The 9,941-nt window shown below is 34.7% G+C and overlaps 1 long non-coding RNA gene across 1 annotated transcript; it reads left to right on the top strand.

Annotated features, from left to right (window-relative positions):
- Positions 1-862: 862 nt before the first annotated feature.
- On the top strand, positions 863-9,313 carry LOC130453786 (uncharacterized). Its single transcript, XR_008911339.1, has 2 exons — positions 863-1,198; positions 8,908-9,313. It is a non-coding gene; the product is annotated as an uncharacterized LOC130453786 (long non-coding RNA).
- The last annotated feature ends 628 nt before the right edge of the window (positions 9,314-9,941 follow it).

Raw genomic sequence — 9,941 nt, 5'->3', positions numbered from 1 at the left:
CAAGAGAAATTAAAAAGACATCAGAAAAATCCAAATAAAAAATTTCTGGGTGAAAATATAGACTATCCAACTCTTATGTGTAAAAATTCCAAGTAAAGGAAAAATAAATCTATGACAGGTCCTTGAATCTGATAGGTCCTTGAATCAGAGCCCAATTAAAATGATCTAAGCAAGTAAGCATTTAAACAGTCAGTAGTCAGGACTACAGAAAGTTGCCACACTATGAAAGACAGAAAAGGGACAAGATTATAGGATCCAAGTAGGGGCCAAGTTTGGGGATGCTTGTCTGTAAGTATTTTCAGAGTGAGTGAGTGTGGATACAAGGAAGGCCTACGACTTAACATATGTCAAATATTGCAACCTTGATTCCACATTAATATATCCTGTGTGCTCTTAAGTGTTTCACTAATCAGGTTTAGCTTTGTGCTTCATTGGCCCTGTGAAATGGTTCTTTTGTATATCTTGTCCTGGAATCAGACAGAAGTATTTAAGCAAAGTTCCATAATTTAAAAAAAAAAAACAATTAGTGGCATCATTTTTATAGTCTCAAGCTTTTGGGGCATGCATTGACATTATAGCAAATGTATTCTAAACTTATATTACTGCAAAATCAAAAAAGTTAAGGAAAGTCTTACTACTGGTGGCATGTGCTTCAAATATAAAAAGGAGAGAAAAAATTAAAAAACTGAAATAGTAAACTGAACATGCAAGAAAAATATAATAAGAGTTTTTTAAAAATTCAAAAATGTAGCTTATAACCATTGACAAGCTGAGAGAGAAAGAGAGTAGTCAGAGTCCCTTTAAATAATAATTTGTGATCTCGCACTCAGGTGAGATTCAGGGAGATTAGAGGGCAATTTGGGAACTCGCAAGGACTTCTGGGGATTGAAGTCTGGAATTCAAATCTCCATTTTTAAAATACAATAATAAAAATATTAATAAACATCTTTGTTTAGCTCCTGATCTTACAGAGAAAACTTCTAACTAATCTCTGTTACAGAGAAATCTGAAATTATGCCCAAAGAGACATAAAACTATGTCTACATTTTTTACTAACTAAACACATTAATTGTTTTATTTCCCAAGGTGATCAGGAAAAAGAAAAAGAACCTATATGCCCCAGCTGACAGTAGAAGCTGAAGATGAAGTTGAAGGTGTGGAAGCTGAAGGGAGCTGTGCTTCCCACCCTGTTATCAAGGTATTCTGTCAAGGTTTCAGAATTTTCCCTAGGATCCCAGTCAGCAGGATTCTTAGAGCAGCTCTCAGTGTAGTTGTTGGGGGATAGGTGTTGGAAATTGAGCATCCCTGCCTTCTGAAGGCTTCTTATCTTCCCTATTTATAGACTATATTAGGTCTGTGCGGCACTGATCTGTAGAGCTGGATGTTCCCTGAGGCCAAAACCTCAAGAAGTGGAGGCACAAGATGGAGAGTAGGGGCTATGACTAGACTGTTCTTCCCTATGCATCCCTTCTCCACCTGGCTCCCTACTGGCTGGTGTTAGAGTCCTGAGCCTAGCAGAGGTGGGGCAGCAAGGCATTCCCACCAAGCTGGAGTTCTGACCCCAAGATTTCAGCAACTTCTGGGGACTCAGCACAGTAGATGGGGGAGGGGTCCTGGGACCTTCCTTCTTCCTTTTCCTTATAACTGAGATAGAGAATTCAGCCTTTCTGTGTATCTTTTAACTTGAATAGAGCAGGAGGGTCCCCTGGCTCTCTCCTATTGTTAGATTTGGTTTTTTATCACCTTGAAGCATTTTGTTTTTTATTTGTGTGGAAAGGTTTTCCCAGAGGTCTGGCTAAACCAGTTGTGGCTTATTATTGTGATGGAATGTTAATATGTTGTAAGCAATGATGCAGGCTAAATTTAAAAAATGAAAAAATTACAAAAAAGAGAAATGAGTAAAATGAAGGGAACATTATATATTGCAAAAGAAATATTTTTGAAGATATATATTTATACAATTAAGCATATATATATATATATAGTTAAATGATGACTTCTCTAATAGGGAGAGGGGAGGGGGAGGAAAAGGGAGTCACCTGATGATTTTAATGTAACACATAAAAATAAATGTAAAATAATAAAAAACAAATAAGAATGATACAGGAACATTTTGAAAAAAGAAAAGAGTGTTAAGACATTTTGAAAAAAGAAAAAAGAGCATGGTAAAAGAAGCCCAAAAATACACTGAAAAGAGTGATTGCTTAAAAGTCTGAAATGTTTAAATGGTGAGAAGAGGGACAAAACCTCATTGAAGAAAATAATTACATAAAATTAGAATTGGTAAAGTGGAAACTAATGACTACATGAGGCATCAAATAACAATAAAACAAGGTAAATTACTCAAGAAAAAATAGAAGAAATGTAGAATATATATTTTTAAAAATAATTAACCTAGAGAATAGTTCAGGAAGAGATCATTTAAGATTTATTGTACTTATTGCACCACCTGAAAGCCATTATCAAAAAAAGCAACAACCAAGATATCATATTTTAAGAAATTAAACAATAAAACTATCCGGGTATCATGGAACCAAAGAACAAGGTAGAAAAGAATTCAATGATTCCCCTGTGAAAAAGATCCCAAAATGTAAATTCTCAAAAGATTACAGTCAAATTTCAGAGAAAATGAGAAATCTAGATCACAAAGAACATACTAAAAAAAAGTTAGAAAGAAACAATTCAAAGATTATAGAGTCATTGTCAGAATCATAGACAATCAGCATCTACTATCATATAGGAAAGAGGAGTTGGAAGATGGTAATCCAAAAGGGAAAAGTGCTAAAATTAAAAACAAGCAAAATGTACTCAAGAACAAAACTGAGTAATCAAATGGGGGAGTGAATGAATGTTGAATGATAGAAAGAACTTTCAAATTAAAAATACTAAGGACATTCCTGAATAGAAATAGAAATAGGAAGGACATTTCTGAATAGAAGATGAGAGATGAATAAAATATTTATCATTCCAACATAAAATTCAGGAGAAGCATTAAAAGATCAACATGAATGAGAAAGCATAAGGGATTTAGTGCAGGCAAGGCACCCAGTAAAGACGGGATCCCAACCGAGGTGTACAAGGCCTTAAATGGAAAGGCGCTCCAGGCATTCCACATAGTGCTGACCAGCATATGGGAAGAGGAAGACATGCCCCCAGAACTCAGAGATGCCTCCATCATAGCCCTATACAAGAACAAAGGCACACAAGCAGCCTGTGACAACTACAGAGGCATCTCACTATTCTCCACTGCCGGAAAGATCCTCGCCCGTGTTATATTAAACAGACTCCTGTCATCTGTTTCAGAGCAGAACCTGCCTGAATCACAATGTGGCTTCTGACTAGATCACAGCACCATCGACATGGTCTTCACAGTGAGGCAAATGCAGGAAAAATGCCTTGAGCAGAACCTGAGTCTCTACATTGTCTTCATTGACCTGACAAAGGCGTTCGACGCAGTGAACAGGGACACATTGTCCGTGATCCTTAGCAAGCTCGGTTGCCCAGCAAAATTCGTCAAACTGATCCAGCTTTTTCATGTCGACATGACAGGGGAAGTCCTATCTGGTGGAGAGACTTCCCATCGCTTCAACATCTCCAATGGCGTGAAACAAGGCTGTGTCCTCACTCTGGTACTATTCAACCTATACTTCACCCAAATATTACGACATGCTGTGATGGATCTAGACCTGGGCGTCTACATCAAATACCGACTGGATGGCTCACTATTCGACCTTCGCTGCCTGACCGCAAAAACAAAGACAACAGAGAGACTCATCCTGGAAATTCTCTTCGCAGATGACTGTGCTCTCATGGCCCACCAAGAAAATCATCTTCAAACTATTGTGGGCAGGTTCTCCATGGCAACAAAACTGTTTGGCCTGACTATTGGCATCAGCCAATCAGAGGTGCTGTTCCAACCTGCACCAGGGAGGCCAATGAACCAGCAGTTCATTTACAATCGACGGCAAGCAGCTTTCTAACGTCAACACTTACAAGTACCTGGGCAGCACCATCGACAACGATGGGTCCCTAGACCACGAGATCAATGCCAGGATCCAAAAGGCCAGCCAGGCACTCGGGCGGCTGAGCTGCAAAGTCCTCCAACACAGCGGTGTAAGCACTGTGATGAAGGTCAAAGTGTACAACGCAGTGGTCCTCAGCTCGCTCCTGAACGGTTGTGAGACATGGACACTGTACAGGAAGCATATGAAACAGCTGGAGCAATTCCACCAACGCTCCCTCCAGTCAATCATGAGGATCTGATGGCAGGACCGAATCACCAACCAGGAAGTCCTCGACAGAGCCAACTCCACCAGCATCGAAGTCCTGGTCCTCAAAACCCAGCTACGATGGTCTGGACACGTCATCTGCATGGACACACAGCGAATACTAAGAGAGGTATTCTATGGTGAACTGTCAGCTGGACTCAGGAAACAAGGTCGACCAAAGAAAAGATTCAAGGATCAGCTAAAGTCCAACTTGAAGTGGGCTGGCATTACACCAAAGCAACTAGAACTCGCTGCCTCTGACAGAAGCAGCTGGCGAACCCACATTAACTATGCTGCCACCACCTTTGAAGATGAGCGACGTCGACGTCTTGCCGCTGTGCGTGAACGCCGACACAAGGCCACAACCGCACCTCCCGTAACAACTGGCGTCCTAGGCCCTGTGTGCCACCAACTCTGCGCCTCAGCCTTTGGACTCCAAAGCCACATGAGGGTACATCAATAGATAATAATGCACAAAGACAATCGTCATTCTCGGCTTCTGAGAGACTACTACCATACTATATAACTCCTAAGAAATTTATTTTATCATTAGGTTAGTTAGAATCAGTCTAATTATATAGTGGGTATGGATGTGATTCTATTATATTGAGATGATCTTAAATAATGGAAAGGTAAAAAAGAAATATGCTAAAATATACAATAGAGGATATAGTAATATTAGTACTAAATATATATGCAACAAATGTTAGAGCATCCAGGTTTTTCAAGGAAAAGTACAATGTGTTATAACAGGGCATAAACAGTAGAATTATATTAGTGGGGAACCTCAACTTAAAGCTCTCAGAACTAGATAATTCCAAGCAAAAAAGTAAACAATTTAGAAGATGAATAGAACTTTAGAAAATTTGGATATGATAAATCTCTAAAGAAAATTGAAAGGAAAATGAAAAACATATAAATTTTTTCTCAGCTAGAGATGACTCCTTCACAAATTAGAGCATAAAAATGTTATAAAAAATTCAGAAAGGTAAAAATAAGTAAATAATCCTTTTCAAACCCTAAGGCAATAATGCATGATGCAATAAAAATTACATTTAATAAAATGCCCCAGAAGCTTTAGATTGAAAATTAATTGGAAACTAAATTACCTAATACCAAAGATTGAATAGGTCAAAGAAAATATAATAGAAAAAAATCAATATTTTTTAAAAATAATGACAATAATTAGACAATATACCAAAATTTGTGGAATGCAGTCAAAGCACTACTTAGGGGAAAATGTATGTATCTAAACCTTTTCACCAATAAAAGAGAGAGTAAATAGATTAATGCATTGAGCATTAAAGTTTTTAAAAATCAGTAAAATAACCACAAGGAAATTCCCAATTGCAAACAAACATAGAATCCTGAAAATTAAAGCAGAGATGAATAAAACTAAACTAATAAATAAAATATAAGCTAGTTTGTGGGGGAAAACAATAAAAGAGATAAAACATTGGTTAATTTAATTTTTTTAATTAAATTTCTAGCACCAAAAATGAACAGGGTATATCCACAATCAAAGATGAAGAGATTAAAACAAATGTGAGGAGCTATTTTGGCCAATTATATGCCAATAAAACTGACAACATAAGGGAATTGATGAATATTTACAAAAAATGTAAATTACCCAAATTAAAATAAGAAAAAAGGAATGCTTAAATAATCTCATGAAAATGAAATTGAAAAAGCCATGAATAAGTGCTCAAAAAAAAAGACTCAAAACCAAATAGATTTCCAAGTGAATTCTTCCAAACATTTTAAGAATTCCAATATTATGCTGTTTGAAAAACAAAATAAAAAAGAATTCATACCAAATTCCTTTTCTGACACATGTGATTTTGCTATTCAAGTCAGGAAGAGAAAAAACAAAGAAAACTCTGGACCAATTTCAATAATAAATATTGGTGCAAACATTTCATATAATATGATGACCAGAAGATTATAACAGTGCATCACAAAGATCATGAATAGTCTAGCTAAAGCAAGAATAAAGGGTTATTTGAATATTAAGAAAAGCATAAACAAAACTATCCAAAATAAAAAATTTTTAGAAAGCATAAAATATCATATTATTATATCAATAGATACAATAAAAGCTTTTAACAAACTACATCCTCCATTGCTATTCAAACTATTAGAAAGCATAGGAAATAAATGGAGCTTCTCTCACACTGATAAGAAGTATTTATCTTAAATGAAGAGCAAGAACTTTCTGTAATGGATATATACTAGAAATCTTTTTAGTAAGATCAGGAGTGAAACAAAAACCATTATTAACATTATTATTCAGTATTGTACTAGACACATTATCTATAACAACAAGACAAGAAAAATAAATTAAAGAAATAAAAATAGTTAAAAAGGAAATAAAATTAACACTATATAGATGATATGTTGTATGTAAAAGATCCTAGGGCCTGCAACAAATGACCACCCTAACATATAGTTGATTAAAAAAAAAAAAAAACACTTAGATCCAACAGTTAGGGCAATTACTCATATTTGAAAAAAAATTGCTTGGACAACTAAAAAGGGGTCTGGCAGAAACTAGGTATAGACCAATATCTCACACTATATATCAAAATAAAGTCAAAGTGGATACATGATTTAGAAATTAAGCATTATATAACGAATGAATTAGGGAACATGGGAAAATTTATTTATTAGATCCTTGGATAAGGTTATACCAAATAAGAGAAAAAGAGACTCATGGCAAGTAAAATGTAGAATTTTGAACGAACAAAATTAAAAAGCTTTTCCATAAAAATAATAATTCAGCCAAAATTAGAAAGAAAGCAGGAACCTGGGAGTGCAGGGAATTATAAGAAATTTTTCTGTTAAAAGTCTCATTTCTTAAATATAAAGGTAATTAAGTTAAATACATATAAAAGAGCCATTCACCAATTGATATATAGTCAAAGGATATTAACAGGAAATTTTCAGAATAATAAATTCAATTCAAAAAAGGCATATGAGAATATTTTCGAAATCACCATTGATTAGAGAAATGAAAAGTAAGATAATTCTGAGATACTATCTCAATCCTGTTAATGTGACAGGAGAGGAAAATGACAAATGCTGGGCAGGATGTATATAGAAAAACATGTACAGAAATGTTCTTTTAATGGAGCTGTGAACTCTTTTAATCATTTTGGAGAACAATTTGGAACTATCCCCAAAGTCTATATAACTGGGTATTCCCCTCTTTCTCAGAAATACCTCTTCTAGATCTTAACCCCAAAGAGATAAAATAAAAATGATATATTTATGTGAATTTATTTATTTATAGCAACCTTCTTGTTACAAAAAAAAAATTGGAAATTGAGCTTATGTTCATCGATTGGGTAATTATTAAAGAAGTTGTATAATATAATTATGATGGAATATTACTCTACTATAAGAAATGATAAAGTAGATTATTTCAGAAAAATCTGGGGAAACTTATGTGAACTGATACAAAGTAAAGTGAGCAGAAATAGAACCATATATAACTACTGACAGCAATAAACAACAGGAAAGACAGCTGTTCTGATCAATATAATGATCCCCAGAAATTCTCAAAAATTCATGTTGAATAATGTTATACAACTCCATGAATCACACTGATGAATTCTGAGAGCATATTAAAGTACATATTCTTTCATTTTCTTCATTTTTTCTTATTTTTTATTGTTTTGCAGCATGACTTATGTGGAAATATGCTCTGTACGACTTTACATGAATAATAGGTATCCTGGTTTTTTATTTTTTCTTTCTCGTTGTATGGAATAAAAGGGAGTGGGAAGGAAAGGATTTGGAACTGAAAAAAGTTAAAAAAATAATTAAAGAATAAGTTTATACATTTACATAAAATTTTATGAACAATATAGCCAAATTATCAAAATAATTTAGAATGTAAGCTCCTGTGAGGAGAAATTGATTCATTTTTAATATGAGTTGTCAACATCTGCCAAAGTACTTGGAGCACTGTAAGTACATGGTAAATGTTTGTTCAATGATAATTTAGTGAAAAGAAACCTGAAATCTAAGTTTTTAGAAAGAAGCTGTGTTGATCATCATCTATATGCATTCTTTTGTGTCTTCCATTTCCTCCTGTGCACAAGGTTTCCAAGTCCTAAAACTTACATTTACTGATCCAGCTGAAGGGCACAGACTAAACCTTTTTGGAAGGAACTGATTGTTATTTGCTTCCAGAAATAAATGTGGCTTAACTGGGCTTTATTTATTGATTGGTTGGAATGGGACCAGATAGCTAATGAAATTGACTGTAGGAAACAGAGTTTTGTGGTATTAGGCAAAGAACTGAAGGAGGTCAGGAGAAGAGAAGATCCATGTAGTCATTTTAATTTTGAAACAAACTTTCAAATTCCAGTTCCATCTGATGATGTCTCTCCTTTTCAGAGTCTACCTGGTAGGAACAAGAATACAGCAAAAAACACTTGATACAGAGTAAATGCATGAAACAAACAGCTACAACTCCAAGCATAAAGGATCTTTAGAGACTAGAGATATGGGGAGGTGGCTAACATACATGAACTGACAAGGGTTTTCAACTTTCAATTATTATACACAATCATTTTCTATGTAATATTGTATGTCTACCAAGAAACTTAATTTTTATTATTATTTGCTATAGGATGACTGTAACACTGGAGGACACAGAATTTTGGAAATGACAGAATCCCACTTGGAAACTAACTTCCCCTTAACAGTTGGAAAGATGGAACTGCACTCAATCAGGTAAAGCAGTTTGAATCAGCCTAAGAAAAAGGGCCTGCCCAAACCACCTGTGATCAGACAATATTACTGAGTTATTTTTTTTTATTTTGATTATTCTTGAATGGACAGCAGACAGGGTTGGGAACAGCACTCTCACAGATGGCTGAACAGCAGCTGAAACTAAGAAAATAAGATACAAGACCTTTTTCTCATGTCTGGAAAACAGAATATTTCCCCTAAAGCAAAGTGGAAACGAGCTACATAGTGGTTTATTTTATGCATCTCTAGTAATATCACATATTAAACTTATACCTTAGTGTTTATTTCTGTCTATGTTTCTCTGAGTAAGGCTGAGTGTAATTAAAAGTCATCAATAAATTGCCATTTATCGCTTTTTGATGAACCTAGCTTTATATGGTTTTCGAAATAATATGAAGGAACTTAGAGGAAGACTTCAATTTACACATTTGCAACAATTAGAGAATAGGATATATTTTTATCATATAGTATTGTATAAAAGTGGTAGAGATTTATAAAAAATATGGTAAAGACCAAATCTAGAAGACCTGTCATAGCAATCTGCCTTTGGCCTTGGATGGTGGACAAAAGGAACAGTTGCATGCAAATGGGAATCAGTATATTTCTGAATTTGTTAAATGATTAGAGAAAAAGAACATAATATACTGTCCTTTAATAAGGGAAATGGTAAATGGACCTGTGATTTTAATGATATAAGATAATCACTAATCAGAAAACATTTTACCAACGAAAGTTTTTGTTTAGAGAGTTGGTTGGATCACAGAGAAGTTAGGAGACTTGTCCAGGATCTTAGAGTCAGTATTTCAGAGCTAGGGCTTGAACCTGATCTTTGTTTCTGAGGTCAGTTCTCTACTCATTACACCATAATGTCACTATTTCCTTTGATATGAAGATATTATTATCATACTACAG

Source organism: Monodelphis domestica, chromosome 4 (genome assembly GCF_027887165.1).
Source record: "Monodelphis domestica isolate mMonDom1 chromosome 4, mMonDom1.pri, whole genome shotgun sequence".
Lineage (NCBI taxonomy): Eukaryota > Metazoa > Chordata > Mammalia > Didelphimorphia > Didelphidae > Monodelphis > Monodelphis domestica.
Note: the sequence above shows the minus strand (reverse complement) of the source record. Positions and strands in the feature narration are given on the sequence as shown.